Source organism: Vicugna pacos, chromosome 9 (genome assembly GCF_048564905.1).
Source record: "Vicugna pacos chromosome 9, VicPac4, whole genome shotgun sequence".
In the NCBI taxonomy this organism is placed as follows: domain Eukaryota; kingdom Metazoa; phylum Chordata; class Mammalia; order Artiodactyla; family Camelidae; genus Vicugna; species Vicugna pacos.
In genome coordinates, this window is record NC_132995.1 from 73,683,346 (window position 1) to 73,710,633 (window position 27,288).

At 45.5% G+C, this 27,288-nt stretch overlaps 1 long non-coding RNA gene across 1 annotated transcript; it reads left to right on the forward strand.

Annotated features, from left to right (window-relative positions):
* Window positions 1-2,365: 2,365 nt before the first annotated feature.
* On the forward strand, window positions 2,366-4,781 carry LOC140698537 (uncharacterized). The gene is made up of 3 exons (XR_012076355.1): window positions 2,366-2,449; window positions 2,671-2,811; window positions 4,649-4,781. It is a non-coding gene; the product is annotated as an uncharacterized lncRNA (long non-coding RNA).
* Window positions 4,782-27,288: the final 22,507 nt, after the last annotated feature.

A 27,288-nucleotide genomic window follows, 5' to 3' on the forward strand; every position in this document is an offset into this window, starting at 1 on the left:
AACCAAGGTGCCCATAGATTTGGTGTCTGGTGTGAGCTACTTCCTGGCTCACAGGAGGCTGCGTCCTGGGTACCACCTCCCAGAGCAGAAGGGGCAGGAGAGCTCTCTGGGGTCTCCTTTCTAAGGGCACTAATCCCATTCACGAGGGATCCAGCCTCATGACCTTGTCACCTCTCAAAGGCCTGTCTTGGATGGAGAAAGCTCTATTCAGGATGCTGGTTATAGAAGTAACTTGTCTGCGTCTCAACATGCTTTCAAGTCTCAAGCTGAACACGGCCACTCAGGCCCCTATTGTGGAGTCCCTCTGCTCTTTCTCTTCTCTCTCTCTTTGTGTACCTATGTTTCAAATTATTACTACAACGTCCCATCTGTTACAATTTTTTTTTAAAACAGAGTCTTCTTAGGAGACTGCCTTTCTCTGGAGATCAGTGAGAACCCCTGGAGGGAGTCATAAAGAACCAGGACAGGACTTTGTTTCTGTCCTAAAAATAATGGGGTGAGTGGCAGCACGTCTTTGCTGAGCTGCCTACACATTCTTTGTATCAGCAGCAGCTCCAGGGATCTGGTTTGACCAACAGAAATGACTAAATTCTTACCAACACCCGAGATTTTTGTGGTGGTTCTAACTCGATGTTAATCAAGACAACTTCCATCCAGTGTCGGGTTTTTATGGATTTGTTGCTGCTTCTGTTGCCTAATGACCTCTTAGAGGCGAATGTGCAGTAATTAAAGTGCCCAAGTGTCACCACATGGGTCCTGCTTACAGACGGTGCTGAATGTATAGATTTAAGGCAACGTGTTAAAAGATGTATTCAAGTTGTGAGAAGGAAGCAAGTCCGTTATACAATGGAAGGACTTCCTTCCTTTTTACTCTGCTGTTCCACGGAGGAGTACAATGGTCCAAAACCCAGATTTGTCTACCCAAACCTATTAACATTATTTTCTTAAAAGTTTACTAGATCATAAACGAGAGTTAATGTACACCATGCAAAAATTATGTATCAAATATTTTGGAGAACTAAGGATCTGGCTGGCTTTACCACTATTCCTCATGTAATATGTCTGAGAATCATACATCCAATATTTTAAAATATTTTTCCCCCAATGACTAAGACAGGGATCCTTAAACTGGGGTCCAGGGAAATGTTTGCCAATTTTGAGATTTATCTATGCATTTTCTGGAAAGAGAGGACATAGATTTCATTAGATTTTCTGTAACCCTTCCCCTACCCGCCTCCCACCAAAGGCAACCAAACTTATACTTAAGATTTTGAGGCTTCTTACGGACATATTTATTTTTAAATCTTTCTTTCAATTTGAGGCTTGAAATTTAATGGAAAAACAAACAACCCATCTCCTTTTCTTCGGCATCTATTCAATCATCCCACTCCTCCAAAAATGAATAGTGTGTGTGAGTGGGCGCATGTGTGTGTGTGTGTGTGTGTGTGTGTGTGTGTGTGTAAAGCCTTCTCTGAAGTCATCAGGATGCAAGAAAGAAATAGAAAAAAAGGGTAGAGGAAAGGTTTTTAAAGAAAAAAAATTTTTTTCAGAAATCTGCCTTGAATTTTTAAATTTCTCCCCCAAGTCTCTTAATGGCTGTTAGTGTTATTTGGTAGTCACTGTGAATTCTTGTGTGGATGACTGTAAATTACTAGATTTGATTTTAGCTAAAGGAGCCGACACAGCAAATTTATGTTCTGTTATAAATTAAGTGATGTGATGACATATGCTTAGTGGTTAGACTGACATGCAAAATAAATCAGATATAATCATTTGAATATAAGTTGGAGATATAGAATAAACCATTTTGGGGTCAGAACAAAAGACGGTATCGTAGGCGTAGAAGTTTGCCAAAGCACGAATATGCTAATTCAGCTTGCAGTCAGCAAAAGAAAAATAATTTCAGTTGGATATTATATTTTTCTTCTTGGAGCAGCATAAAGAGAAGTTAATAGCTCAGATGTGAAACATAGTATCTAGAGATGGAAGGTTTATAAGTGGACACCTTCACTTTTTTTAACAGATGAGGACACAAGACCAAAGACACCCCAAGACACAGAGCTGGCCAGTCACAAAAGCTCTAAGTCCCAGGCCTGCTTTCCTCTGCATCTCAAACAGAGGACTAAAGTGAGAACAACTGGCTTATCACACAGTGCTGTTAAAGAACAGGTAGTAAAAACACAATTACAGGCCTGGAGCTCAGACAAGGTGCTACCATGAAAAGATACTGCCTATCACTGAGTAACAAGTACACGACACAGGGCTCCGTGCGGACTTTGTCACTCTGGTTCTTGGGCCAGAAGCCAACTTTTCAAATTGACTTCATTAAAATCATTTTCTTCATTTAAAGTTATACTTACCCCGTGGAGAAGATAAAATTAGGAAGGCGAAGGACATCCACTTTCTCAGAGGACAGACTTCTGTGTACCTGAACTTCCTCCCTGATCAGGTAATCATCTGTCACTTACATAACTTAAGCACAGAAAGACGACCCTGAGGCTTCGGTCTGCTGTGCCGGGACCCCTGTGCTTCTCATCTATAATCTGACGCCAGCCAGCAGTGGCTGGTTTTCATGCTTCGGCCCATCCATGGGATTCAAAGGGAAAGACGAAAGCCCTCACTCTATTTGTGGAGCAGTTCAGTTACGGTTCCTTGCTTTTGCGCTTCCAGGAAGAACAGAGACTAGGAAGCTGATTGAGAGAGAACTGATAACTGGAAGAAACTTTGGCATCGTTTGGGCCAACCTGCAACTTACCAGACTGGAAGAAGCAGGTGTCCGGGGCCGTAGGGCTCCTGAAGTTAACGCAGCTGGTAAGACGCCAGGGCTCACCTCCAGGCCTTTATTCTCCCACTGACCTTCCCATTACTCACAGTGACTGTGTTCCTGCCGCGGAGCAATCCTGGGCCTAGGTGATGCGCTGTTGCTTCCTGGTGGATTTCTACGCTGACACTGGGGTATCCCCTAGGGAGGTCACCATTCATTTGGTCCATGTGTCTCACCTCCCTCACAGGGTGTAAGGATCTGAGTCAGAGCCTGGAGAATGGTTGCTGTGCCTGCAGTATGTCCGGCACCTGCCTGATGGCCACACACCTTAGCGCACTTACTCTTCAGGGCAGCCCTGTGAGATAGCTGCCCGTCTGTCTTTCTGTGTGCAGAAACAACTCAGAGAGGTTAGGAAACTTGCCGAAAGTCCCACAGCTGATAGGCAGCAGAACTGAGATTCCAGTCCACATAGGTGTGATTCCAAAACTCACTGGAAACACTCTGGGATAGAATCACGCTTTCTTCGCCTTTGTTTTCCTGACCGGGGCTAGCACGTGGCTCTACATATAGCAGGTGCAGAATAAGTGCTGTTTGGGAAGAACGAACATATGATAGATTTAGTAGGAACAAAGATAAACACTAAAAAATGATGTTGTCTACATTCCAGATAAGTTTTGTTCACGTTTTGGGGGGAAAACAACCTAAAACTCAGCACCCCAGTATCGGTCAGTCTCTCCATCATCTGACCGGCTGTGGGGCAGAGTGGTTTCAGGCTGGCTAGATGTACCCCTGTTTCTACCATTTCCCCACATCCTGGGCGAGTTACCGAGCCTCTCTGTGCCTCCGTTGTTTCATTTGTAAGGTGAGGATTAGAGTTGTGCTTTCTTTACAGGATTGTTTAGAAGATGAAGTGCGGTAACCGATGTGAAGCATTGCAACACAGTAAACACTCCATAAAGAGCTTTACGAACCCAAATACGTTCCTTCATGGCCCTTGTAAAACCCGTACCACCGTCTTGCAGTGAGGCGCTTTCAAAGAGCAGCCCAGAATCAGGCTTTATCTCTGTGTCCTTTTCCTGGGGGTCCCTGAGCGTGGGCTGTGTTGACATCTCATTATTAATGTCTCCCGCTGCCCCGGGCTGCCGTCTAGGTTTTGAATCTCCCCAGGGTTTCTGCATTTCAGTGCACCTCGCAGCCTGATAACAGGAACTGAGATGGCAGAAACTGAAAGCAAAATTTTAAAATTCAGCCAAGAAACGCTTGGCTGTTTTTCCATTTGCTGTATGTATTAAAAAAGAGAGAGGGGGGGGTGTTGAGGGTGTAAATGGAAAACCTAGAAACTCTGCCAAGTCCTGCATGTTGTATTTCAGGGTTGTTTTGGTTGAATTTTCTAAATATCAGGACAGAGTTTTGGTTCCTTCATTCGGCAGACATGTACTGAGTGCTCACTGCTGGGTGCCGTGGTTCCCCATATACGTCTGGTGGCCGTCCACCCTGGATTTTCTAGAACAATCCCGATTTTAAGTGTCTTTGGCATCTTTCCCTGGAAGTAAATTAACGGGGGTGAGGGGTGGGCCGTGGGCCGTAGGCCGTGGTTGTCAGGCCCTCTGGCCAGAGTTTTGTTTCATATTTACTTTCAGCTGGGTTTCTGCTTGCCCTGAGCTTAGGAGCCGCCTAGAAGAAGTCTTTAGAGTCCTGCGGGGCCGCTTCCCCCAGCACTGGGGATACCAGACTGAATCCTCTGTCCCCTCTTTGGAGGAAGAGACTTAAATATTAAATGTTTTTATCTATAATTCTTGTTCTTTCTTGGGGGCCGGAAATACTGGAAACTAACTTTGTTTATTTTATGTTCTTGTAATATTTGCTTTTTTTTCCTTTTTACAGTGGGATGCATTACTGTGATAAGTAGAAAAGAAAGGTTTTTTTAAACTATCGACTTATTGCCACAAATAAAATGGGCCTCCTCTTTCTAAGCAGCCCAGGAGTAAGGAGCAGGGCGCTCCTAGAAGCCAAAAGCGATACGCTCCGTGGGGACGGATTCCCATCTGCTGTCTTCCCACAGAGCAGCACTTGATAAACACCCACAGAGGAGAAACAGGGGCCTCTGTTTTGTGCTCCTTGAAACACCTTTACTTCCCCAAATAGGAAGAGCAGACATGGTAGCACACCTTAAAACCTGCCCCCAACTATGTACTGTACAAATACATACAAAATCCAGAGTTACACCCGGCTAAGCATCACTTACTCGATGAAAGGATTCACTGGATCCCTGCAGACCGTAAATCTCCTCAGCAGGTTTGAAGTGTAGTTTGATTTACTTCATTGTCCCTATGAGATCGGAAAAGAACTTCGGTGAAACCAAAGCCCGCGTCTGGTCCTGCTCCGACCTCTGATCTACGTGTGTGCTTGGGCAGGTTTTGTTTGTTGGCTTTACCTCGCGGTGCTCACTCATCTCCACTGTGAAAGGAGAATCACTGGAAATGTTAAAGGTGCCATTAGAGCGCCTGGTGCCCTGCCAGGAGCAGGTAAAAATGGCAGCTGCTGTTACATGGTTGTCTGTGGTCACATCCAGGGCGTGCACTGAAGTAGAATTGCAGCGATAACACGAGTCCCGAGGCGCTTCATGGAGGCTCACGCTTACCTGGTTTGAAAACAGAAAGCTTTTCGTGCTTAATCGCAGCCGAGTGATATAAACGCTTAGACTCACCGCATTCCGTGCTTGGCGTTCTCAGAGTACAGAAGCCCCCTTCACTTCCTCGTCTATGCGAAGGCAGGGTGGGGATCCCACCCTCCTCCAGCCCCTCCAGGCTGCCCGGCCTTTTGAGGCTCAGCAGGGGCGGAGGCCGGTAGGTAGGGGTGGGCAGGGGAGCAAGGGCCGGTATGCTGGGGTGCTGGAGTCATAGCCTAGCCAGAGGCATTAGTAAAGGTCCAATTCAACAAAAATGCCTAAATTCAGTATAAACTTTTCTGCCTGATAAATAAACCAAGAGCTGCACCGTATGGTGAGGTAGGAAGTCTCCTGTGGCGACCCCTCCTCTCTGAGGCGTGCGAGGCACCAGAGGGACTGAGTGGCCTGGAAGCCTGGGTGTCCCTCCAACACTGCTGGGCGGGTTTGCTCCGGATTCGTGCTTCCCAAACCCACTGAGATTCAAGATCCAATGACAGGAAAGTTAAAGGAGGAAGCGGGGAGGGAGGCTGCAGACAGGTGGCTTCTCGCCCCAGAACCTGGTCTCCAGCAGCCCTGGCTGCACGCGCCCCCGCCGGGCTGAGTCTGCAGGCGGGCTCCCCTGCGGTCGGTCGTCGGCGGGGCTGCAGTAACCAGGCTCTCAGCTGACACCTTTGTTAAGTCAACACGGGAACAGACCTCCTTCTCCTCAAGCCACATCTGCCATGCTGTCCTGGAATCAGGGAGGTGCCCTTGGCAAGTAGACCAGGGACCACAGGCTGCTGGGGACCCACACCCTGACCCCACAAATGAAAGAGTCTCCCTGTCCCTCTTGTTTGTGTTGTGAGTGTTTAATTCCATCGTAACTGAAAGATCAGAGAGACAGAATGGCCTTCTAGGGAGGAGAGCCAGAAAACTGGCCCCTTCCTATGGGTCGCAGGCAAACAGAATGTCCCGATGCTCCAGACAAGGGAAGTATAGGAAGGACACAGGTTACAGCAGGGTAGCCTTGTCCTTTACACGTGCACACGTGGCAGGGTTATAGCACACAGAGATCATAGAGTAAGCATTGATTGAGATGTACGAGACTACAACTTGTGCTTCTTTGAATCCTTTGCACCTTCTGACACAGTTCTATGTCCATAGTAGATGCTCAGCCAAGATTTGTTCAATAAATGATCACACACCTGTTGAAATAAAGAGCCCTGGGGTGTTGACGGTGGGTTTCACAGAGAAGGAGTAAGTTACCTAGATCATTAAGAGCCATTGACCAGAATGTTGGGTATAGTCAACTTTTCAATATTATTGGCAGAGCTGGACACCCTGCAGTATTGTATAAACATTAAGAAACCATGCCAGTTCCCTTCCACTGTGTTCTTATAAGATATAAATGGGGAGTAGGGGAGATACTTAGCTTTGGGGTGGTCTTTTTGCTCCTGAAGGTAAGGAAGTTGTTTCCTGAGATACAGGTGTGCTGCAATCCTCTTTTCAGTCCTGTTTTTCTGCTCTGCTTACAAGCTTCATCATAAGAACCAAGTCGTGAAAGCCGCAATGGTGAATAACAAGTCAGGTGATCTCACTCAGCAAACCACTCAGCACAGGAGTAAGACATCACTTAGTTCTGCCGGCGATGGACAGGGAGGGCCGGCTGCTTAGCGATAATCTTCCCTGCACCTGATTCTCAGAAGAGAGACAAACTGTTTATTAACACTCACATGACTATATCTTTTCTGATGCAGACATGATGGATTATGGTGTAATGATTATAAGGTAGTCTCCAGTGCTTTTGCAAATAATTTATTATATCTTTGTAGAAAGTTTGATGTTTTCAGCATATTTTGAAAATAACATGTCTTCCTTTACCGGAGTAGTAACAGCCTCTGAGTGAAGGCAGGGGGATGAGAAATACGCCATTTCTGCGTGGTTTGGTTGCTATTCTCAGCACATCTTGATGTAAATTTAAGGAAATACTGGCTGCTCTTGATGGTTAATTTTATGTGTCAACTTTTCTGGGCCGTGGTGCCCAGATATGAGGTCAAACATTTTGAGTGTTTCTGAGAGTGTGTTTTTGGATGAGATTAACATTTAAATTGGTTGATTCTGTGTAAAGCAGATTGCCCTCCATGATGTGGACAAGCCTCATCCAGTCAGTCAAAGACCTGAATAGAGCAAAAATCTGATCTTCACCAAGAGAATCCCTGAGCAGACAGCCTTTGGCCTTGAACTGCAGCACTGGCTCTTCCTAGGTCTCAACTTGCTGCCCCACCCAGCAGATGTTGGACATGCCATCTACCACAAGCATGTGAGCCAATTCCTTAAAATAATCTCTTGGTAGGTAGATAGATAGATACACACATCCTATTGATTCTGTTTTTCTGGGGAACCCTGACTAATACGCTGCTGTCACACATAATCCTGCGCGTTTCAGTGGCTGAACACAGTTAAACTGATGTCTTGCTCAAGGAGCAGCCTCATGCTGGGGTTTCTTATCAGAGGCCAGTTGTTCACTATGTGGTGATGCAGAGTCACAGGCTCCTTTCATCCCATGATCCACTTTCCTCCAAACCTCCGAGTCCTCTGTGTCCAGCCAGCAGAAAGAAAAGTGAGAGTAGAGAAGGCACCTCTCCTTATCCACCTTGGCCAGATGAGGCGCACATCATTTCCACTCACTTTCCACTGCTAGAAACTAGTCACATGGCTCCATCCAGAAGGATGGTTGGGCCAGGAAGTGTGGTCCTTAACCAGGAAACCACTTCTAGAAAAGGAAGCAAGAATTCAGTGGTTACCAGTCTTCTCTTTCTCTTTTGAACACTTACTTTCTTATATGTATTTTTAAGAAGACATCCTCCACCTCAATTCTAATTCCTTTTCTGTTTTGTTTGGTGAATTTGTTTCCTTCTGACATGACACAGATCCTCTTCTGTTTTGACCTCACATCATTAGATCACAGATTTAGGGAGGAGGGTGGGTATAGCTCAGTGGTAGAGTGCATGCTTAGCATACATGAGGTCCTGGGTTCAACCCCCAGTACCTCCATCAAATAAATACATACATACATACATACATACATACATACATACATACATACATAAGAAAGCACAATTAAATAACAACAGAAGGCAGAACATATTATTACACGTGCAGTGAGCAGGACAGGTGGGTGTTCAGCAGAAGGGAAGAGTTAGGTTGTTATGTTCGGAGAAGGCATTTATGGAAGAAGTGTACTTGAACTGAGACATGAAGTATGAGTGGATTTCAATGGGCAGAGGGAATGGGGAGGACATTCCAAGGAGGGTGAATAGGAGGCTTGAGCAAGAAAACAGAGGCAGAAATGAGAAAGCAATTTCTCAGGAATAGTTTTTTTTTAAAATCTGACTAGACAGAATACTGGGGAGAATATTAGTTTTTATAGAAAGACAAATCTGGATTGTGTTTGAATTGAATTTAAGTAGTGTGTAGATCATGGAGAGCCTTAGAAGATTTTTACATGAAAAAAAATCAATATTTTAGAAGAAAAATATAGTGGAAGCATGCAGGAGGGTTTGGAGGGGAGCGCACACAGGCAAGAGACCAGCATCTTCATGACCCCTGATTGTACGATCTGTGGTTGCCTTTGTATTAGTCAGAACTTGTTTAGTTACATGTGAAAGAAGAGAAACTTAAACGAGCTTAAGCAAAAAGAGAGTTTCTTCCTTTCCTTGGTTTATGTAACAGAGAAATCTAGGCTACATCTGTTTTAAGCCTGGCTGGAATCCAGGAGCAAAAAGTGTATCGTTAGAGTTCAGCCTTTCCATCCCTCAGCCGTGCTCCACTCTGCTTGCAGTCTGTTTCTACGTGATGAGCAACATGGCGTCACAGCGCCAGACTCACGTGCGCACAGCATGGCAAGCCCAGCAAGGAGAGACAGTCTTCCTGGGGAGTGCCTGTGGGGAAGTCCTGGGATAGACGTTTCAGGTCCAGGTTGGGTCACACGTGCATCCCTGAATCAATACTATGGCCAGAGAGGGGGACTGCTCTGGCCAGTGCTGGACCATGTGCTCCCAGAGTGGGAACACATGTGTATTTTGGGGAGGGTGTGGAGGGGGTACCCAGTCCCATCTGAAACATCAGACTGGGTCTACCAGGAGAAAGATTCTGCCATCAGAAGAAGAAAAAGGGTACATACACTTCACTACTACCTATAATTTTTTTGCATTAGATTTTTTCCTTTTCCTAAATATATGTTAAGTTTCTCATTAAACAAACATTTGAGTGCCTCTTCATTGGCTGGATTCTGTTCTACGAGCATCTTCCATCTCATCTCCCTGCATCACCTATACTTGTACTGAGCAAATAGGAAGCACTCAGCTCTCCCTGAATTCTACTCTAGAAATATTTCACACTCATCCTGCTAGGATTCCATCCTTGTCCTGTGAACAATGCCCGCATCCTTCGTGCCTGGCCCACTGATACATACCCTTTACAGGCTTTCTGCTCTAATCGCTGGCCTTTCTAATTCATTATGTACAATCTACCAGTTATCTTCCTAAAACACAGGTCAGGTTTTGATAGACCTTGGCAAGTTCTACAGTCCTTCATATGGTAATGTGCTAGTTTGTTTCATGCCCACAAATTTCGCCCAGCCCAGCACGTATGCTCCTGTGTAATGTGACTTTGCTGCTTCTCCTGTTGAGAAGTAGAGTCCATTCTTCTACCTCCTTGAATCTGCGTTGGCCTTGTGATTTGGGTTGACAAATAAAATGCAGCAGATGCGACATAAGAGTTGTTAAAATTTAGGCCTAATATGCACGGCAGCTTCTGCTTGTTTGGAGCCTTGCCCTGAGACCCTGTCGTAAGGGAGCCAGTCTAGCCTCATGGAGAGTGAGAAGCCATGTGGAGAACCGAGGCTCTCAGGCCCACAGCCAGCATCCCCCACCAACTGCCAGACTTACGAGTGAGGCCGGCTTGGACCTCCCAGCCAGCTAAATTCTCCAGCTCCGTGCAGGCACCGCAACGCGCCCAGGAGAAACAATAGAGGATCACCCAGCCAAACCAGCGAATTATGAGAAATAATAAACCGTTGTTTTAAGCCCCTGAATTTTGGGGCAGTGTGTTGTGCAGCGATGGATAACCGAATCAGATAGCATCAGTAGAATTTGTTTGAACGTGAGGAATAAAATGACTAGAATGACTCCCATTAATTGAGGTTTCAAGAAATAGATGGTGAGTTCAGATGAGGATGTAAAGAGCATTGGGAGCCTTGGGGATATTCCTGTATGTCCGGATATAAGTAGGTAGGTGGACACATGGGTCTGGGGCTGCCCGAGTTGAGTCATCATTTTCAGTAGCTGAGTGTGGATTAAATCACCCAGGACCACCCGATGAGTGAGAGGAGGCAGAAGCCAAAGGTCAGAAGAGAAAACCTCGGGGAGCACTAACTTTTACGGTTGGGCAGAGGAAAGGAAGCCAGAAGAGGAGGTGGAATTTTCTAACACACTTAAAAAGGGATAGAATGTGTTTATGTACTTTGCTTCTATTCTCCACTTCCTTCTAGTTGATCAAAATGAAAAAAAAAAAACAGAAAGAAAAGCAATGGAAGAAATCAAGACCCCACCTGAGACGGTAATGGCAGGTAACAGGAGGGCGTCCCAGGGACCTCGTCAGTCACTCTCAGGATGTGGACCGCCCCGGGAGACATGGCGGGTCTGTGGGAGGTGTCCCCGCAGCACCCCAGGGCACGGGGGGGATGCCCAGCAAAGCGGCGCAGCAAACCCAGTCCCACCTGGAACAACCTTGCTGCCCAGGCTCCTTTTTCACCCAGACGGAGGTCCGAGGAAGACCCAAACACACGCAGAGAAATACAGATAAAACAGCTACTTAGTCAGCACCAGAGGAGGCGGAGACGTGTGCAGGGGCAGCCACAGAGGGACACAGATCAGAATCTACAGAACACAGACAACACAGTGAGGAAGAGACAAAGATACACGAACATAGCGAAGAAGTCCAGAAACCACTTCTTCAATGTTGTCTCTCTCAGATTCAGCTTCAGCGTAGCTTAATGGCTACCCGTCTGTGAGGAACTCAGATATTCCATTTGTATTTCAGGATATGTAAATATATGACTGCATGCTTATGCCAGAGTCAGAAGCTCCCCATCCAAAACCTCACCACACAGTTTAAATTAACAGCTGTGATACTCTTTACGGTACGTGGGGTATGTGTGTATGTGTGTGTTTAGTAATCACATCACATACCTCAGACAAACTCATTTATCTTGGGTTTAATCCCCTCATTTTACAGTTGTTTTTACTTTTTTTTTTTTTTTTACATTTTTAATGATAAGACTGCAGCACTGTTTTGCCTCTTACCCAAAGACTCAGTTTAACAAACACACACTGAGCACCCCCACTGGGAGCTTCTGCAGGATACACATGGCTGTAGGCAGTGGTGCCCTGGTAAACCAGCACTCCAGAAAAGAAGACCTGACTTACAGCATTTGCCAATTTTTGTAGTGTGAACACTCTCACTGTGGATGATTTCAAGCCACCAGAGGTCGAACGACTGGTTTGCAGAAATCCTGACTATTGAGCTACCCTGGGACAAACATTTAAGAATGAGTTGCCACATGGAGGAAATCTGAGATGCCCTAGACAACAGGCAGCACCAACTGTCAGCTATGTATGCGAAACCATGTTGGTCCTTCCAGCCCAGCTCACTCTCCAGCCAAAGTGTGCCAAGGTGAGACCAGTGCAGGAACCTCCCAGCCAAACCAAAGAATTATGAGAAATTATAAGTTGTTGTTTTAAGCCTCTAAGCTTGGGGATGCTTTGTTATACAGCAATAGCTATCTAATACATATAAAGTACAGATTGCATGGGAACGGTCGATCTACCAAGAAGCAAGAGCCTTTTTTAGCCTTTCTATCTCCTTTTTTTCATCCTCAGCCCTATTCACAAGCTATCTGGGACATTTTCAGTCTCTCTCTTTGCTACACCAAGACTTCCTTTGATACCTGCTGCTGAACGTAAGCACTGGCAGCTGTGACGCTCTTGCCCCTTTGAATACATCGCCAGCCCAATTTTTAATCACACTGGGGGTCAGACAAAGCGAAGATCCATATTTACAGCAGTGGTCTTAGGAAAATGTGTTTTACTGAAAATCAGGACTGATGATTCCATGAAGAGAGGGGAATTGGAACCGCTGTGAGCAGGCCCACCCCAAGGCAGAAGGAACAGTTAACAGCCCCCTGCTCCTCTGGTTATCGTCTCCTTTGGATACTGACATGTCTTATCTGTCCCACCGTCAGTAACGGACTTCGACCAGCTGCAACTGACGTGTTCAATACTGACTTGGTACAGTAGTGAGGGTCCAGGATCCATTTCTTCCAGGAAACCCCACTCTTAAAGTGAGTATTTGGTTGGGGCTGGGAGGAGGTTGCCTCTGTTTCTGTGCACTTTTGCTCCTCTAAGGGACTTTCTTCTACTAACGACTTCCAAAGACGAGGTCTGTCGCCTTGTCTGTGTGTCATCATCATGTGTGAAACACTGGTGACCCCAAAGTAACAGAAAGGACAATGAAAAAGCATCACCTCAAAAATTCAGTGTTCTAAAGAAAAGCAAGGAAATAATGATCACAAAAGTCAAGATAGCTTTTCCTCCCAGGAGGAGGGAGAGGGTTACTGATCAGGGATGGGCACGGAGAGAAGGCTTCAGGTCGTGGGGTTTCTTCCCTGGGTGGTGGGGTCACTTGGCATTTGCTTCATAACAATTTTTAAAAGTATTCACTTAATTTTTATATTCTTTTGTGAATGTACGGATGTAGGTTTTATTTCACAATAAGAAAAAATTTGAAAGTAATGTATTTTGTATTCTGATTTCTTATCATGTCACCTGGGAGCTTGTTAGAAATGAAGAATCTCGACCCCACCTAAGAGCTCCTGAGCCCCAGGTGGTTCATCTGCACAGGAAAGGTTGAGAAGCACTGTCTGAGCTTGAAAGACCATCAGTCACTCGTCCTGAGGTTTTGGGAAAGTCACCTTACCCTTGAGTCTTAGTTTCTCATCTGCAAATTGGACGTAATAATATGGATCTGGCTTCCCTTCCAGGCTGTTGTGAGGAGGATGCGAGATGAGCTACACGAAAGCACTTTGAGAAAACAGTAAAGCGCCATCCAAACATTAAGTATTGTTATCGCCTCAGGATCGATCACAAAGAAGCAAAAGACGTCGTTCCCCCAGTTCCGTACTGTCTGGAATCTTTTCGGCTCCAGTCTCCTGCCAGCCTCATGCTTGGTTCTGCCTCTCGCTTCCCTCCCCGCCCTCGGGCAGTACCAGCTTCACTACCAGGTGCAGGGTCCCCCAGGCCCTTTGCAACGTCTCTGGGGCAGGTGGCCTTTCAGAAGGCACTGGGGTCACCAGCGTGACTTTCTGACAAATCAAGTCGTGCTGCAGGACAGCAGCACGCCTGCTGCCTCACCCGGGCGGGAGCTGAGCTCCAGCGGGATCCGTGAGCACCAGGTAGGCAGGCGTCAGACACACTTCCGATTGCTTATGGCTCTTGTTTTTTAGAAGAAAAGCAGCGCTTCTGTGCTCAGCTCGAAAAGTGATGATCAGTATGTGCATTATTTCATAAGCTATTGTCTTCTAAACTTTAAAAAATACTAAAATGTTTCACAGAAGGTCCAAATGGACAGGTAAGGAACGGACTTACGGGTGCGGCTGGCCCAGGCTCCTTCTACTGAGTCTTGAGAGTCAACGTGATGGTGATCGTTAAGGGTGAGGGACATATTCGTTAGACAGTCAGTCGTTATGCTGAGCTGTTCATTCATGCCAGCCCGTCTTTGAAGGCCAGCCTACACCAGGTTCTGCTCTTGGTTGTGTTTGTGATCTACCAGTACAACATGGAGAGATACAGGTGTGTGTGTGTGTGTGTGTGTGTGTGTGTGTGTGCATGTAGGTTTTTTGAGGACCACATTAAAAGAAAAAAAGGGAGGGTATGAGAGGGGTGTGGTGAAATGTTTAAGAGCTCCCCCCTGAGCCTGTGTTCTGCAGTCAGGCCCTCCTGGCCCATCTTGGCTCTTCCAGTTATCAGTAGTGAGACTGGGCAGGTGACTTAACTCGGTTGGATCTCAATGTTCTCATCTGTACAATGGGGGCAGAAACATGCCCTGTTTGTCAGGCTTCCTGTAAAAGTGAAATGATTTAAACCGTGTGCCTGGTATGCGATAAGGGCTCCATCAAAGAAAGGGACTGGACATCAACTTAGGGGGAAAGTCTTCAGCGTTACCAAGGCCATTATCATGATTATCGATATCCTACCGATGGTGTTTGTGCAGAAAAGAATGAACAGAGCAGGTTCTTTCATTTCTAGACAAATTATGCTCAGAGACTGAGATTGTCTTTGCCAATAATTTATTTAACATAGGTTCACTGGGGGAATTATAATTTCACAAGCCAAGAACATTTAGGATAATGGTTCTTAATAAGCCAATAAAGGAACAGCATACTCCAAACCAGTGATAGAGTCATTACGCCAGCGTTCCAGGCAAGGGGAGATGAAAGGATAAAGGCCAGATTTAGCTGAGGTGTGCCTTTGCACAAGCTGGTTCGGAAGAGTCAGCTTAGACAACCAAGAGCTGGCTTCCAGCTGCCGGAGGAAAGCAAAGTCCCTGGTTGCTGGGGACGAAGGCCCCAGTGGTGGCGGGCAAGACGCCCTCCTGTGTGAGGCTGCTGCTTGGCTTTCACCGCTGTGGGCAGCAGCTCGCTTTACCCAGGCAGGGGCTAATGCCCCAAGGTCTTCAGAGAGCTTTTTCCATCAGCAAAGGGTAGCCCGGCCCAGACCAAACGCTCTTGGTAAGCGCTCACTGGCTCTTGGTGTTGAAGGCCATGGTGGCGCCTTACGTGCTGTTATCAGTCAGGCCCCCAGCAGTGCCCATCAACAGCTGAGCCACTGAGAGCTCATTGACGACAACAGATGTCGACGAGAGCATCGGAGCACAGCTTCCTGGATGTAAACAGCCTCTCTCTGAGGTCAAAACAACTTCATTCTTAGATCAAAAAAAAAAAAAAGTGCGTTTGAAATTCTGTGAAACCAAGACACAGGCCTAAACTGCTGTCCAAGAAGAAGCCTGCTTGCAAGGTTGGCCCTTAGCTGGCGTCTGGGAATGTAGATTTTAAGAAGTTTCCCACCCTTTACTGATAAGACTGGCTTGCTGCGCCCAAGCTGTTTATCCAAACAATGTGGTCTGGGCCTAACGCTGGCTTTCCTTCTGAGAGTCTGGAATTTGGGTTTGTGCCAGGCAGAGGCTGCCTACATGACCGGCCTCCAATCAAAACCTTGGGCACTGAGTCTCCAAGGAGCTCTGGTTGGCATCACTCTCACATGCAGAACTCTTTGCTTAATCGAAGAATCAAGTGTCCTTCAGGACGCCACTGGGAGAGGACCCCTGGGCGCTTGCACCTGGCTGTGCTTGGTCTCCGTTTGCTGTAATGAATCAGAGCCAAGGGTGGGATGTTGGGTCCCGTGAGTTCTTCTCATGAATCATCAAACTTGAGAGTGGTCTTGGAGAGCCCCACCCCCACAGTGCTAAACTAGTCTCCTCTGAAAGAAAAGCATTTAGGGGGGAGATCCTGGCACCACAGTGTTATCTAACTTAATGTCAATAAATGAGCATATCATTCTCATGAAAAGAAACATAGGATCTGAGAAAACGTTCTTGAAGGAGTAAAGGATAAAAATGCTGCCGAGCAGCACTCTGACCTGACCCCTCTCTAACACTGTGAGGTCCTTGGGACTCTCAGCCCTGTGAAGGTTACCTGCAGTGCGCGGGACAGGCAGAAAATCGCAAAGCTGTGATTTATAATTTTTAGATCATCTCGCTTTAAAAGTCCTGCTGCTCCCCTCACGCTGTTTACCTCCTAATGGGTTTGATTTCACTGCCAGTGTAAATTAAGTTAATTTTTATATTCACTCATAAATCCTGTGTTTTAAGAGCTGAATGTAAGTGTATCGCGTTGTGGATATTTCTAGACTAATTGCTTCAGTGGCAGTTTTGAAATGTACTCATTCAACAGGGATTGATTGAATACCTTCTACGTGCCAGGCAGACATGTAAAATTCTTTGGTTTCACTTGAATCCTGCTGTTTTCATTATGATACCACAGAATGCAGCTTACTGGCCCTGGTAAGGCAAGTCTCTCAGAACCTTTTGCTTTATTTTCTCTTGATGATCATCAAACCATGTATTTGGATATGATGTTGTACTGGGCTTTGTATCAAATGAATTAGTGAAGAGTATTGTTTTCCATCCTTTGATGAAAGGCAGCTTTTCCACAAAAAAAACAAATCCGTAATTTAAAAAAATGTTTAATAGAATGGTGCTCTTTCCAACTGGTTAAATTTAGAACACTGAAAAAAGAAGTTGCATGTCAGACTCTTCTCCAAGTCTGGGCCAGAGCATTTTCGTTTGAGGGTGAGCTGGATGCGCTGGGGGTGAACTCACATCCGCAAGCGCTTTCCATTCACAGGAGGAGGGGCCCACCCTGCTGGTCCTCCCGGTTTGCATAACAGTGGGTGAAGACTGCTGTTGCATTATTGCTGCTGCCAACCGCCCCCCCACCCCAGCGCTCACAGACTTCGGGGAAGGGCTTGTGCCAAAACTGTATTTTCCTCTTCAAGTCTGAAATTGAAACACTCCTGATCCCCTTTCTGTCCTTTGAAGTAATTTGGGAGCCTACAGCCTCTAACTGGCAAAAATGATGGAGACAGATAGTAAACGCATCCAGCTGCAAAGCGAAGCAATACAAGAAGTCAAATCGATGTCTGTCTACTGAGCACTGGTGCTGTGGAAACCCTGAGTCAGGAGCAAGAAAGGAAACTGTCGTCTTCAAGGAGCGTATGATCAGGTTGCCTGTCTTAGACAAGGCTTTTTGGTTTCAGGGAACAGAAGTTCCCTTGGGCTGGCTTATGCAAAACCGAGGATTTATTATAAGCAAGAGAAAGAAAGCTCCTAGGTCTCAAAAGGAGACTGAAACCAAGAACTAAGTGCCAGCAGGAACCAGTGTGGCTCTCCTTGTAGGTACCAAGTCTTTCCGCTGCTTCTTTTTCCCTGAGTTTCTATTTCATGCTGACTCTGTGCTGCCCAGCTGTGTTAGCTTGAGACCAGCTGATACGGCTTGTTGTGCGTGCGAGAGCAATCCTTCCCTTCCAGGGCAACAGAGTATCGGCTGGACACGAGGCTGCCGAGCCAAAGGCTGTGCTTCCACACTTGCCCTGCTGCTAAGCCCGGTACTGCAGACGTGATCGGTGGTGCAGCTTCCAGGTTATGCTCTTAGAGAGAAAGGAGTGAGCTCCGCTCTTCCTTTTCCTTCCTTGCTGCCTAGGTGTGGATGAAGATGGCAAAGCTGAAGCCACGTCTTTGACTTGGAGAGGGAAGAAACCAGTAGTAAATGGCAGGGACACAAGGTAGAGTTCAAGTCCGTGGAGCCATCAGATTAGCCTTGGATGGCTTAGGTTCAGACTTTTATGGGAAGGAGAAATATGCTTCTATGTTGTTTAAGCTGGTGTTACACTGGGTCTTTTTGAGAGAAGCTAGAACCTGGAACGTAACCAGTAAACCTGCTTTCTCTGCTTTTCTACATGTAAAATGGAAAATGACCACTTTATAGCTTTTTTTAATGGAAGTATAGTCAGTTTACAATCTTGTGTCAGTTTCTGGTGTACAGCGTAGTAGTTCAGTCATACATACATATATTCATTTTCACATTCTTTTTCTATATAGGTTACTACAAGATAATGAATATAGCTCCCTGTGCTATACAGTATAAACTTGTTGTTTATTTATTTTATATATAGTAGTTAGTATCTGCAAATCTCGAAGCCCCAATTTATCCCTTCCCACTTCCTACCCCTCTGATAACCATAGTTTGTTTTCTATGTCTGTGAGTCTGTTTCTGTTTTGAAAATAAGTTCACTTTTCTTTTTTTTTTAGATTCCACATGTAAGTGATATCATATGATATTTTTCTTTCTCTTTCTGGCTTACTTCACTTAGAATGACAATATCCAGGACCATCCATGTTGCTGCAAATGGTATTATTTTATTCTTTTTATGGCTGAGTAGTATTCCATTGTATAAATATACCACGACTTCTTTATCCAGTCATCTGCCAAAGGGCATTTAGGTTATTTGCTTCTAAATTTATCAGCCAAGAGTTAGAAAGACCCACCAAAGATCAAATCCCCAAGCAAGAGAATTGATTGCCTGTCTTGGTCCTCTAGTCAGCTAAATGGAGAAGGGAGAATCAAGGAATACAAGGTGAGATGCTGGGCTCACTCCATGTGGGATGAAGCACAGGGGTCCTCAGAGAGGGCCATCTGCTTTAGTGACGCAGGCTTCTGTACTGAGACTAACCGTTGCTAGAGGCATATAGGTTTTATTTTAGAGATAAGTAGCGTGTGCCATGTAAATGTAAAGCATATGCATTAAGTGGATTAGTGAGTGAGAAGAAAAACTGAGAAGTAGAAGGATAAGCAACGCCTCTCTCCCAGTTAGTCAGGGGTCCTGTGGATGTGAGGGTGGACCCGTCCTCCCTCCTCCCACACAGATCTTCCAAAGCTGCCTGCCAGCCAAGGAGGATGCCCGTCCCAAGGAGAGAAGAATGGCTCTTCTGTCAAGAATATTTCAGGAGCTCTGCTCTCCTAGACTCTGAATCCAGACCTAGTTATGATGCGATGTTTTGGGTAGGTAGGGGTGAGCTTGGGGTGAAATGAAGGGGCGTCAGAATGAAGAGCTGCACTTTGGGGTTCTGGGTGGGCCACCGCAAGGAGATGGGATGACAGTTTGAAGACCGAGGTAGGGATTCTCTGTTCATCAGCTTCTCTCGTCCCCCGTTCTCCCTCCCAGCCAGCAGCCAGCAGCCAGCAGCCAGCAGCCAGCAGCAGAGCAGAATAGCGAAGAGAAGGGACTTGGAGCCCCCGGCTAGCCTGGCGGGTCACGTTTCTTCACTTTCATCTGTAGAAGGGACACAGCAGACCCACCTCGCAGGGCGGCTGTGTGAGGACTAACCGACGGACTATGGGGAAGCGCTCGGAACAGCCTGGCGCAGAGTGAGCGCTGTGCGAGCCAGCTGTCGTTGCTAAGCCATCGTTATTCCTTCCCTGAGCAAAGGCTTATTAAGCCCCTGCTTAGCGCCAGGGGTAAGAGGCCCAGCTGAGCTGAGTAACACGCTCAGGCTCACAACTAAGGATTCTTGGTGCCGGGTTTGGTCCAAGTGGGTCAGACTCCCAAAAAGGGGCTCTGAGGGGATACTCACCAACTTCACCGCACACTTCTTTCATTTTCCAAAAAAATTTCTTTAACATGGGCATCATAGATGTAAAAGAATCTCTAAATTGAAGGAACACACAATCTAGTGAAAAGAGAGGTTAGACAATGATGATTTATGATCACTTCTAGGACAGGTTAAAAACTAAAAGGCATGGGAGCCCAGAGGGGTACTTAACCAGACGGGGGGAGCAGGGAAGGCTCCTGGAGAAGGTGACTAGCGAGCCCAGTGAGAGAGAGCAGGTAGAGCGGAAGAGGACTTAACGGGAAAAGGCTTTCCACGCACAGCTGTTTCACTGAATGACTAGAAGTGAGCCATTCGAGTCATTCGTTGCCTAGAACGTAGAAGGTGAAGGCGAGATGTACAAGGCTCCGTGCGACCCCCTCCCCCCACCAGCCAGTCACCAGTGAGCCTGTCCACGCGAGGAGCGCTGTGGAGACTCAGGGATGTGTGGGCTTCATCTGGAAGCCCCGGGGAGGCCCACGAGAGTAGGACAAAACCGGATGTGCTGCTGTCTTTCCACACGTGTGTTTTTGGTTCAAAGACAGAAAAACAAACATCTTGAGTTTTCCTGAATCAGTTCAGATAGTCAAAGCCAAGCAGGGGAAGCCATGACTCTGAAGGCGTGTGCTTTGTCTTGCTCGCTGCTGTCTCTCTAGAGTCTAAAACAGAACCTGGCACACAGTGGCCACTCAACAGATAGATGTCGAGTGAATAAATGAGTTGCTTGGAAAGATGTGTGTATTTTCAAAGCACCATTTGCCAGTCTTCACTTATCTTTTGTGATTGATGCTGATTAGAACAGTATTTTTGGCCTACGTCTGAAGGAGCTGACAGGTTATTAAGTTATATACTAACCACTCTTTTGGATGCTTATATAAATCACTCAGTAGTCCTTAGGAGGTAACACTGCAGTTTTTAAGAATTGAGGTATAATTGACTACACCACAATTCTAACTCATGAATAAGAAGTGGGTGCTGGCTTTGTACTCAGAACTCAATTAGGAGCAAGTAAGAGGTAGATATAAAACATGACCCCATCCCATGGGTGTAAGATGTCATAGAAGGATGGGGATAACTTGTGAAGAGGATCAGAATATGCCACCCCAAGGTAAGCTGCTTTGGCATAAGGATTATTTTGAAGTGAAAGCAATTAAGAAACAGTGGGCACAGGAGGAACCCCCGCCTCCTCCTTTTCTGCCTAAATTCTAGGCGTAAATTTCCCTTTGTGAAGGCGTCCCTTGTCCCCTCTTCTGTACTAGGAATAGAATGATTATTTTGTTTGTTTTCTTTTTTAAACATTTTTTTTTTTTGCTGTGAGCTACCACAAGAGCTTATATATATTTCCCTGTGCTGTACAGTGTAATCTTGTTTGTCTATTCTGCATATGCCTGTCAGTATCTACAGATTTTGACTCCCAGTCTGTCCCTTCCCACCCGCTCCCCCTTGGCCACCACAGGTTTGTAGGAATAGAATGATTCTTTATCACTGGAGACTCTCATCACTGGAGTTTGCGTAGCAGACTTTACTAAAATAGCCGTCATCTGCATTCATTTCCGCCATATATTTCCTTCCTAGATTTTACGCCTCTAGAAGCTGGAACCCCTTACGTTTGTCTTGTCACTCCTCCACAATTCATTGCCCTGTGCTAAGATGGTATATAAGCTCTCAAGCCTAACCACCTCTTCAGGTTTTCACTTCCTTTCTGTGAAGCTCCCGCGAGCGAGCGTGCAGAGTAAATCTTTTCTCCTGTTAATGTCTTTTGTCAGTTTAATTTGTAGTCATCAGTGGCAAAACCTAGGAGGGTAGAAGAAAAGCTTTTTCCTCCCCTACACTTGCACGGAAGAAGGGTGATCGTCATCAAGGCTAATTGCTCAATAATGACTAACAGTAGTTTAACTCGAATGTACAAAGATAGGAATGTGAGAATAAATGGAGTGTGAGGTAAACAACTGAGGGTTAATTTTTAGTAAAGTGAATGCAATTTCACCTTGGGAACATATGCTTAAAGATGACAATACATTATCATTTAAATCTCACGCAACCATATAAGGAAACTAGCCCTTTTTTTCCCTGCATAATTTCTTGCAAGACAGTAGCAAACCTCACAATTCGAAGGCAAATTTTAACAGCTGAAATGGATTTTTTCAAAATTTGGAATCCACGCGCACTTTTATTGCACTTCACTTCATTGTGCTTTGAAGATACTGCATTTTATATAAAGTGATGCTTTGTGGCAACCGTGCATTGAGCAAGTCTATTGGCAAGTCTGTCTGGGTCACATCTGGGTAATTCTCACACTATTTCAAATTACTTCATTATTATTATTGTCATGGTGATCTGTGGTCAGCGATCTTTGATGTTACTATTACAATTGTGTAACGGAAGATGCCCTGTAAGACAGTGGACTTAATTGACAAATGCTGTGTGTGTCCTCACTGCTCCACTGACCAGCCGTGCCCCACCTCTCTCCCTCTCCTCAGGCCTCCCTATTCCCTGAGACGCAACAAGGTTGAAATCAGGCCAATTAATAATAATCCTGCAACGGCCCCTAAGTGTCGAGTGAAAGCAAGAGCCTCGCATCTCTCATTCTGAGTCAAAAGCTGGAAATAATTAAGCTTAGTGAGGAAGGCAGGTCGAAAGCAGAGACAGGCTGAAAGCCAGGCCCCTTGCGCCGGCTAGCCAGGTTGTGAACACAGAGCAGACGTTCTCGGAGGAAAAAGTGCTCCTCCAGTGAGCACGGGATTGATGCGAACTCGCTTAGTGCTGATAACGGGGAGAAGTTCCAGCGGCCTGGACAGGAGATCAGACCAGCCACGGCATTCCTTTAAGTCAAAACCGAATCCAGAGCAGGGCCCTAACTCTCTCCAACTCCATGAAGGCTGAGAGGAGTGAGGAGGCTGCAGAAGAAAAGCCTGAAGCCAGCAGAGGCTGGTTCATGAGGCTTAAGGAGAGAAGCCGCCTCCGTCACACGGAGGTGCAGGTGAAGCCGCCAGTGCTGACGGAGAAGCTGCAGCAAGAGCTCCAGAAGGTCTAGCTGAGGCAAACTAACCAAGGTGCTACGCTGGACAACAGACTTTCAACACCTGGCTTCAGAGCTGCAAAGGACAGGCTGTCTCTTGTTAGGGGCTAATGCAATGGTGACGTGAAGTTGAAACCAATGCTTATTTACCATTCCAAAAATCCCAGGGCCCTTAAGAATTGGGCTAAATCTACTCTGCTTGTGCTCTATAAATGGAACAACAAAGCCTGGATGACAGCACATCTGTTTACAACATGGTTTACTGAATATTTTAAGCCCGCCGTTGAGAGCTACTGCCCAGAGAAAAAGATTCCTTTCGAAATGTGACTGCTCGCTGACAACGCACCTGGTCACCGAGAGCTCGGACGGAGATGGACAAGGAGATGCCGGTTGTTTCCATGCCTGCTCACACGACATCTGCACTGCAGCCCGTGGATCAAGGAGTAAATTCAGCTGTCAGGTTTTATTATTTAAGAAATACATTTCATAAGACTGTAGCTGCCATAGGTAGGGATTCCGCGGATGGATCTGGGCAGAGTCAACTGAAAACCTTGAGGAAAGGATTCACCACTGTAGACGCCAGCAAGAACACTGGGATTCACGGGACCAGGTCAGAGTATCAGCATTCACAGGAATTTGGAAGAAGTTGATTCCAAGCCTCATGGATGACTTCAGTGGAGGAGGGAACTGCAGATGTGGTGGACACAGCAGGAGAACTAGAATTAGAAATGGAGCCTGAAGATGGGACTGAATTGCTGTCACCTCATGGTCAAACTCAAGTGGATGAGGAGTAGCTTCTTATGGATGAGCGAACAAAGTGGTTTCTCGGGATGGAACCTGGCAAAGATACTGTGAAGATTATTGAAATGACAACAAAGGATTTAGACTATTACATAAACTGAGTTGATAAAACAGTGGCAAGAGTTTGAGAGGATTGCCTCCAATTTCGAAAGAAGTTCTACTGTGTCTAAAATGCTATAAAAGCATTGCATGCTGGAAATCATTCATGACAGGATGAGTCAATTGATGCGGCAAACTTCATTGTCTTATTTTAAGAAATTGCCACAGATACCCCAACCACCACCCTGGTAAGTCAACAGCCATTGACGTGGAAGCAAGACCCTACACCAGCAAAAAGGTTATGATACACTGAAGGCTCAGATGATGGTCAGCATTTTTCAGCAATAAGGTATTTTTAAAATTAAGGTATGTACATTGTGTTTTTAGACATAATGCTAATGCACGCTTAACAGACTACAGTATGGTGTAAACATAGCTTTTATATGCATTGGGAAACCAAAACAATTGTGACTTGCTTTATTGCAACGTATGCCTTATGGCAGTGATCTGGAACTCAGCCCGCAGTGTCTTCCGGGTGTGGCTGCAGTGCCTCTAAATCACACCCATCCCTGCTTCAAGCTGAAAGTGAAGCGTGCTTGCATCACTTTACAAAGCAGTTTCCTTGAAAACTTTATGAAAAAAGACTAGGTGAGACCGAAATATTTTTAAAATCTCGGATCATGATCCAAGCATTTTAAAATGCAAAACTGGAGAAAGAAATGGAAACTAGTAGAGCGGCCAATTCTAAACACACAAAAAAGAATGGAAAAATGTTCTCCTGTTATGTTGACCACATTCCTCCCCTAACTAATAAGGATTTTACTTGAACAAGCATTATCATATAATCAGTGCTTATTTATCTAGAATGGCTGGAAAGTGGGCCCACTTAACTTAATTTCATTTTTTGGATGAGTTATCAGAAGAATTTCTATTTTTAAGTCACCTCAGTACTTCACTTCTCTGGGCTTATCTTAATTTTTCTTTAATTCAGGAAACAAGCACAAGAGAATTTTTCAGGACTTCAGATCATCGTTGTTCCTCTTTTATGGCCAGACTCTTCACAGCCTTTGATACCTTGCTTGATCTGGCCTCTGCCTCCCTCTCTCCCACTTCATCCTTCTCCCTGTTGCTCAAGACCTCCAGCCGCTTCTCTGTTTCTTGACTCCTCCAGCTCATCTTCTCAACGTTCAGATCCCAGCTTGAATATCACCTCCTCCCTGACCACTCGCTCTGAAGCTGCACAGACTCTCCAGCGCAGTATTGATCTGCTGTCTTCACGGTGCTCAGGACTACAGGAAATTATCTTATTGTACTTGCTTGATTATAGTCTGTGCCTCACCCCCACGAGACTGAAAGCTCTTAAAGAAGGATTTCAACTCTCTCACTTACTGTTGTATTTCCAGGGCCTAGAAGAGCCCCCAGTGCAGGGTTGGCACTCAGCAAATAGCTAATGGATGAATTGAATGAAGGAAAGGTTGATTAAATGTCATGTCTTCAAAAATGCTTTCTATAAATACATTCTGTCATCAGCTTGTTATTTTTCATTCATTTATTAGATAGATATTTATTGAATGGCTACTGTTATAAAGTGTGGGAAATACAATGTTGAACAGAATGGTCCCTGCCCTCCTGGAGTTTATAATCTAATGAGAAGTAAAAGAAAAATCCAGTTGGTTTAGTTTACTCTATTAAGGTTTGTAATATTATTGAACAAAATGCCTTATTTTCCAGATGTCTTCATCGCCAAGAGGTAAACACGTTTATTTCAAGAAACAGGTGCTAAGCAATTTTCAGTATAATGTGGGAATACTCTCCTTTGTCAAAATAGTGCTCTGTGCTGAAATTTAGACCATTGAGAGATGATTCCTGCTGCCTCAAAAAATGAAAAAAGAACTACATTTCAATAGGAAGCTCTGGCCTTGGCATTTCTGAGTAAACAAGTTTACAAAGGAATTAAACTGCGTTAGTATTTTGATACCATCTTAAATTCTGTAAGCTTTTGATAGGCAACAGGGATTGGAATTTTGTACTTCAAAAATGCTTAGCTGAGATTCTTGATGTTAACCCGCCTTCTTACATACAGAAGATTTTAACCACATCCTTATCAAACTGAAGAATATGAAAGTGATTCTCATCAAGAAGCTAAAGGAGGGAGGGCATAGCTCAGTGGCAGAGTGCCTGCTTGGCATTCACGAGGTCCTGGGTTCAATCCCCAGTACCTCCTTTAATAAACCTAATTTAAAAACTGAAGGAAATAAAAGAAGCTACAACGAAGCTCCCAGAACGCACCTGGGCACGTACACACACAAAATCTTTACATAACAGTCTGGGGAAGGTCACGAACCCCCGGCTGGGCTCTCACCCCTCCTCCTAAACCCCTTCCCCAGACTACCAAGTCTGGCTTCCGGTGAAGGGCTGGTTTGATTTTGAACACCAAACTAACAGTCAGGAATTTCTTTGATCCTCAATGACAAGAGATGAAGTTGCTGGGATATTAGCAATTGTTTCAAGCAAGAAAAAGGTAAGATAAAAGTAAAGGAGAGAGAAGAGCAGGGAAGACACAGAGAGAATGAATGAGGAGTGGGTGAATTTGGGAATGAAGGGAGGAAGGAGGGGATACAGAAAAAGGGCCCTAGAGGCAGGGCGTGGGGGATGGGGAGAGGCGGCCAGCCCTCCCTCGGGGAAGTCCAGAGAAGACTTTAACTCCCTCAGCTCCTGCTGGCCCCCCTGGCTCCGCGAGCCGTCATCTGTCCAGCCTCCCGGCTCCTTCCACTGTGTCCCTAGGGGCTCTCCTCCCTGCTTCCCTCAGCCTGGCTTCCTTCTCACCGGGGCCCACTGCACTGCTCTGCGCCTCTCCCCTCGACCAGGGTTTCCCGCTTCTGCTGCCTCCGTTTCTTCACCACCTCTTCCCTTTCTTGCTCAACAATTTGATTTCTACTGTGGTCTTGGGGCCTCTAATCAAGAAAGACCATAGTGAAAAATAAAATGTTTTTTCCTGTCTTCATTTATTTTACATAGTTACTCACCTTTTCCCTTAGAACTCTCTTCTATCTTGATTTCTGTGTTCGTTTAGTGATTTTTTTTTTTACTTCTTTGTTGTTTCACTTGCTCCACCTCTTTCTTTCCCTCTAAATCTGAGCAGTCCCAGAGCTTCGCTCTCACTTTTCCGTTTTCTTCACACTCCCTCCCCTGAGGAAGCTATGGATCATAAGGTACTGTAGTGTGGTGAGAAAAACAAGGGTTTCAGAAGCAGGGGGAGTGAGGGGAACCTAAATTCTGGTTCTAATATCACTGCTGTGCAACCTTGAACAAATTTACTAACCTCTCTGAGCCTCTGCTTCTCCCAGATGAAAAAAACTGAGCACAATATGTTCCTAAAATTGTTGTTGTGAGGATTGAGTGGGCTAAGATTTGTAAGAAAGTGCTTGTCTTAGTCTTTCATTGAGTAAGCATCTTGACCATCGACTATATGCCAGACTCAATATAAGATGCTGAGGAATGAAGCAATCAACAATACAGTTTTCTGCCCTAAATCTACTCACAATTTAGGAAGGAGACAAATACATACATGCATGCATGCATGCATACATACATACATACATACATACTCTGTGTCAGGAGCAACAATAGGAATATTTACAAAACAGAAAGGACACAGGAAAGGGAATAAATAAATCTACTGGAGGCTTGTGAGAC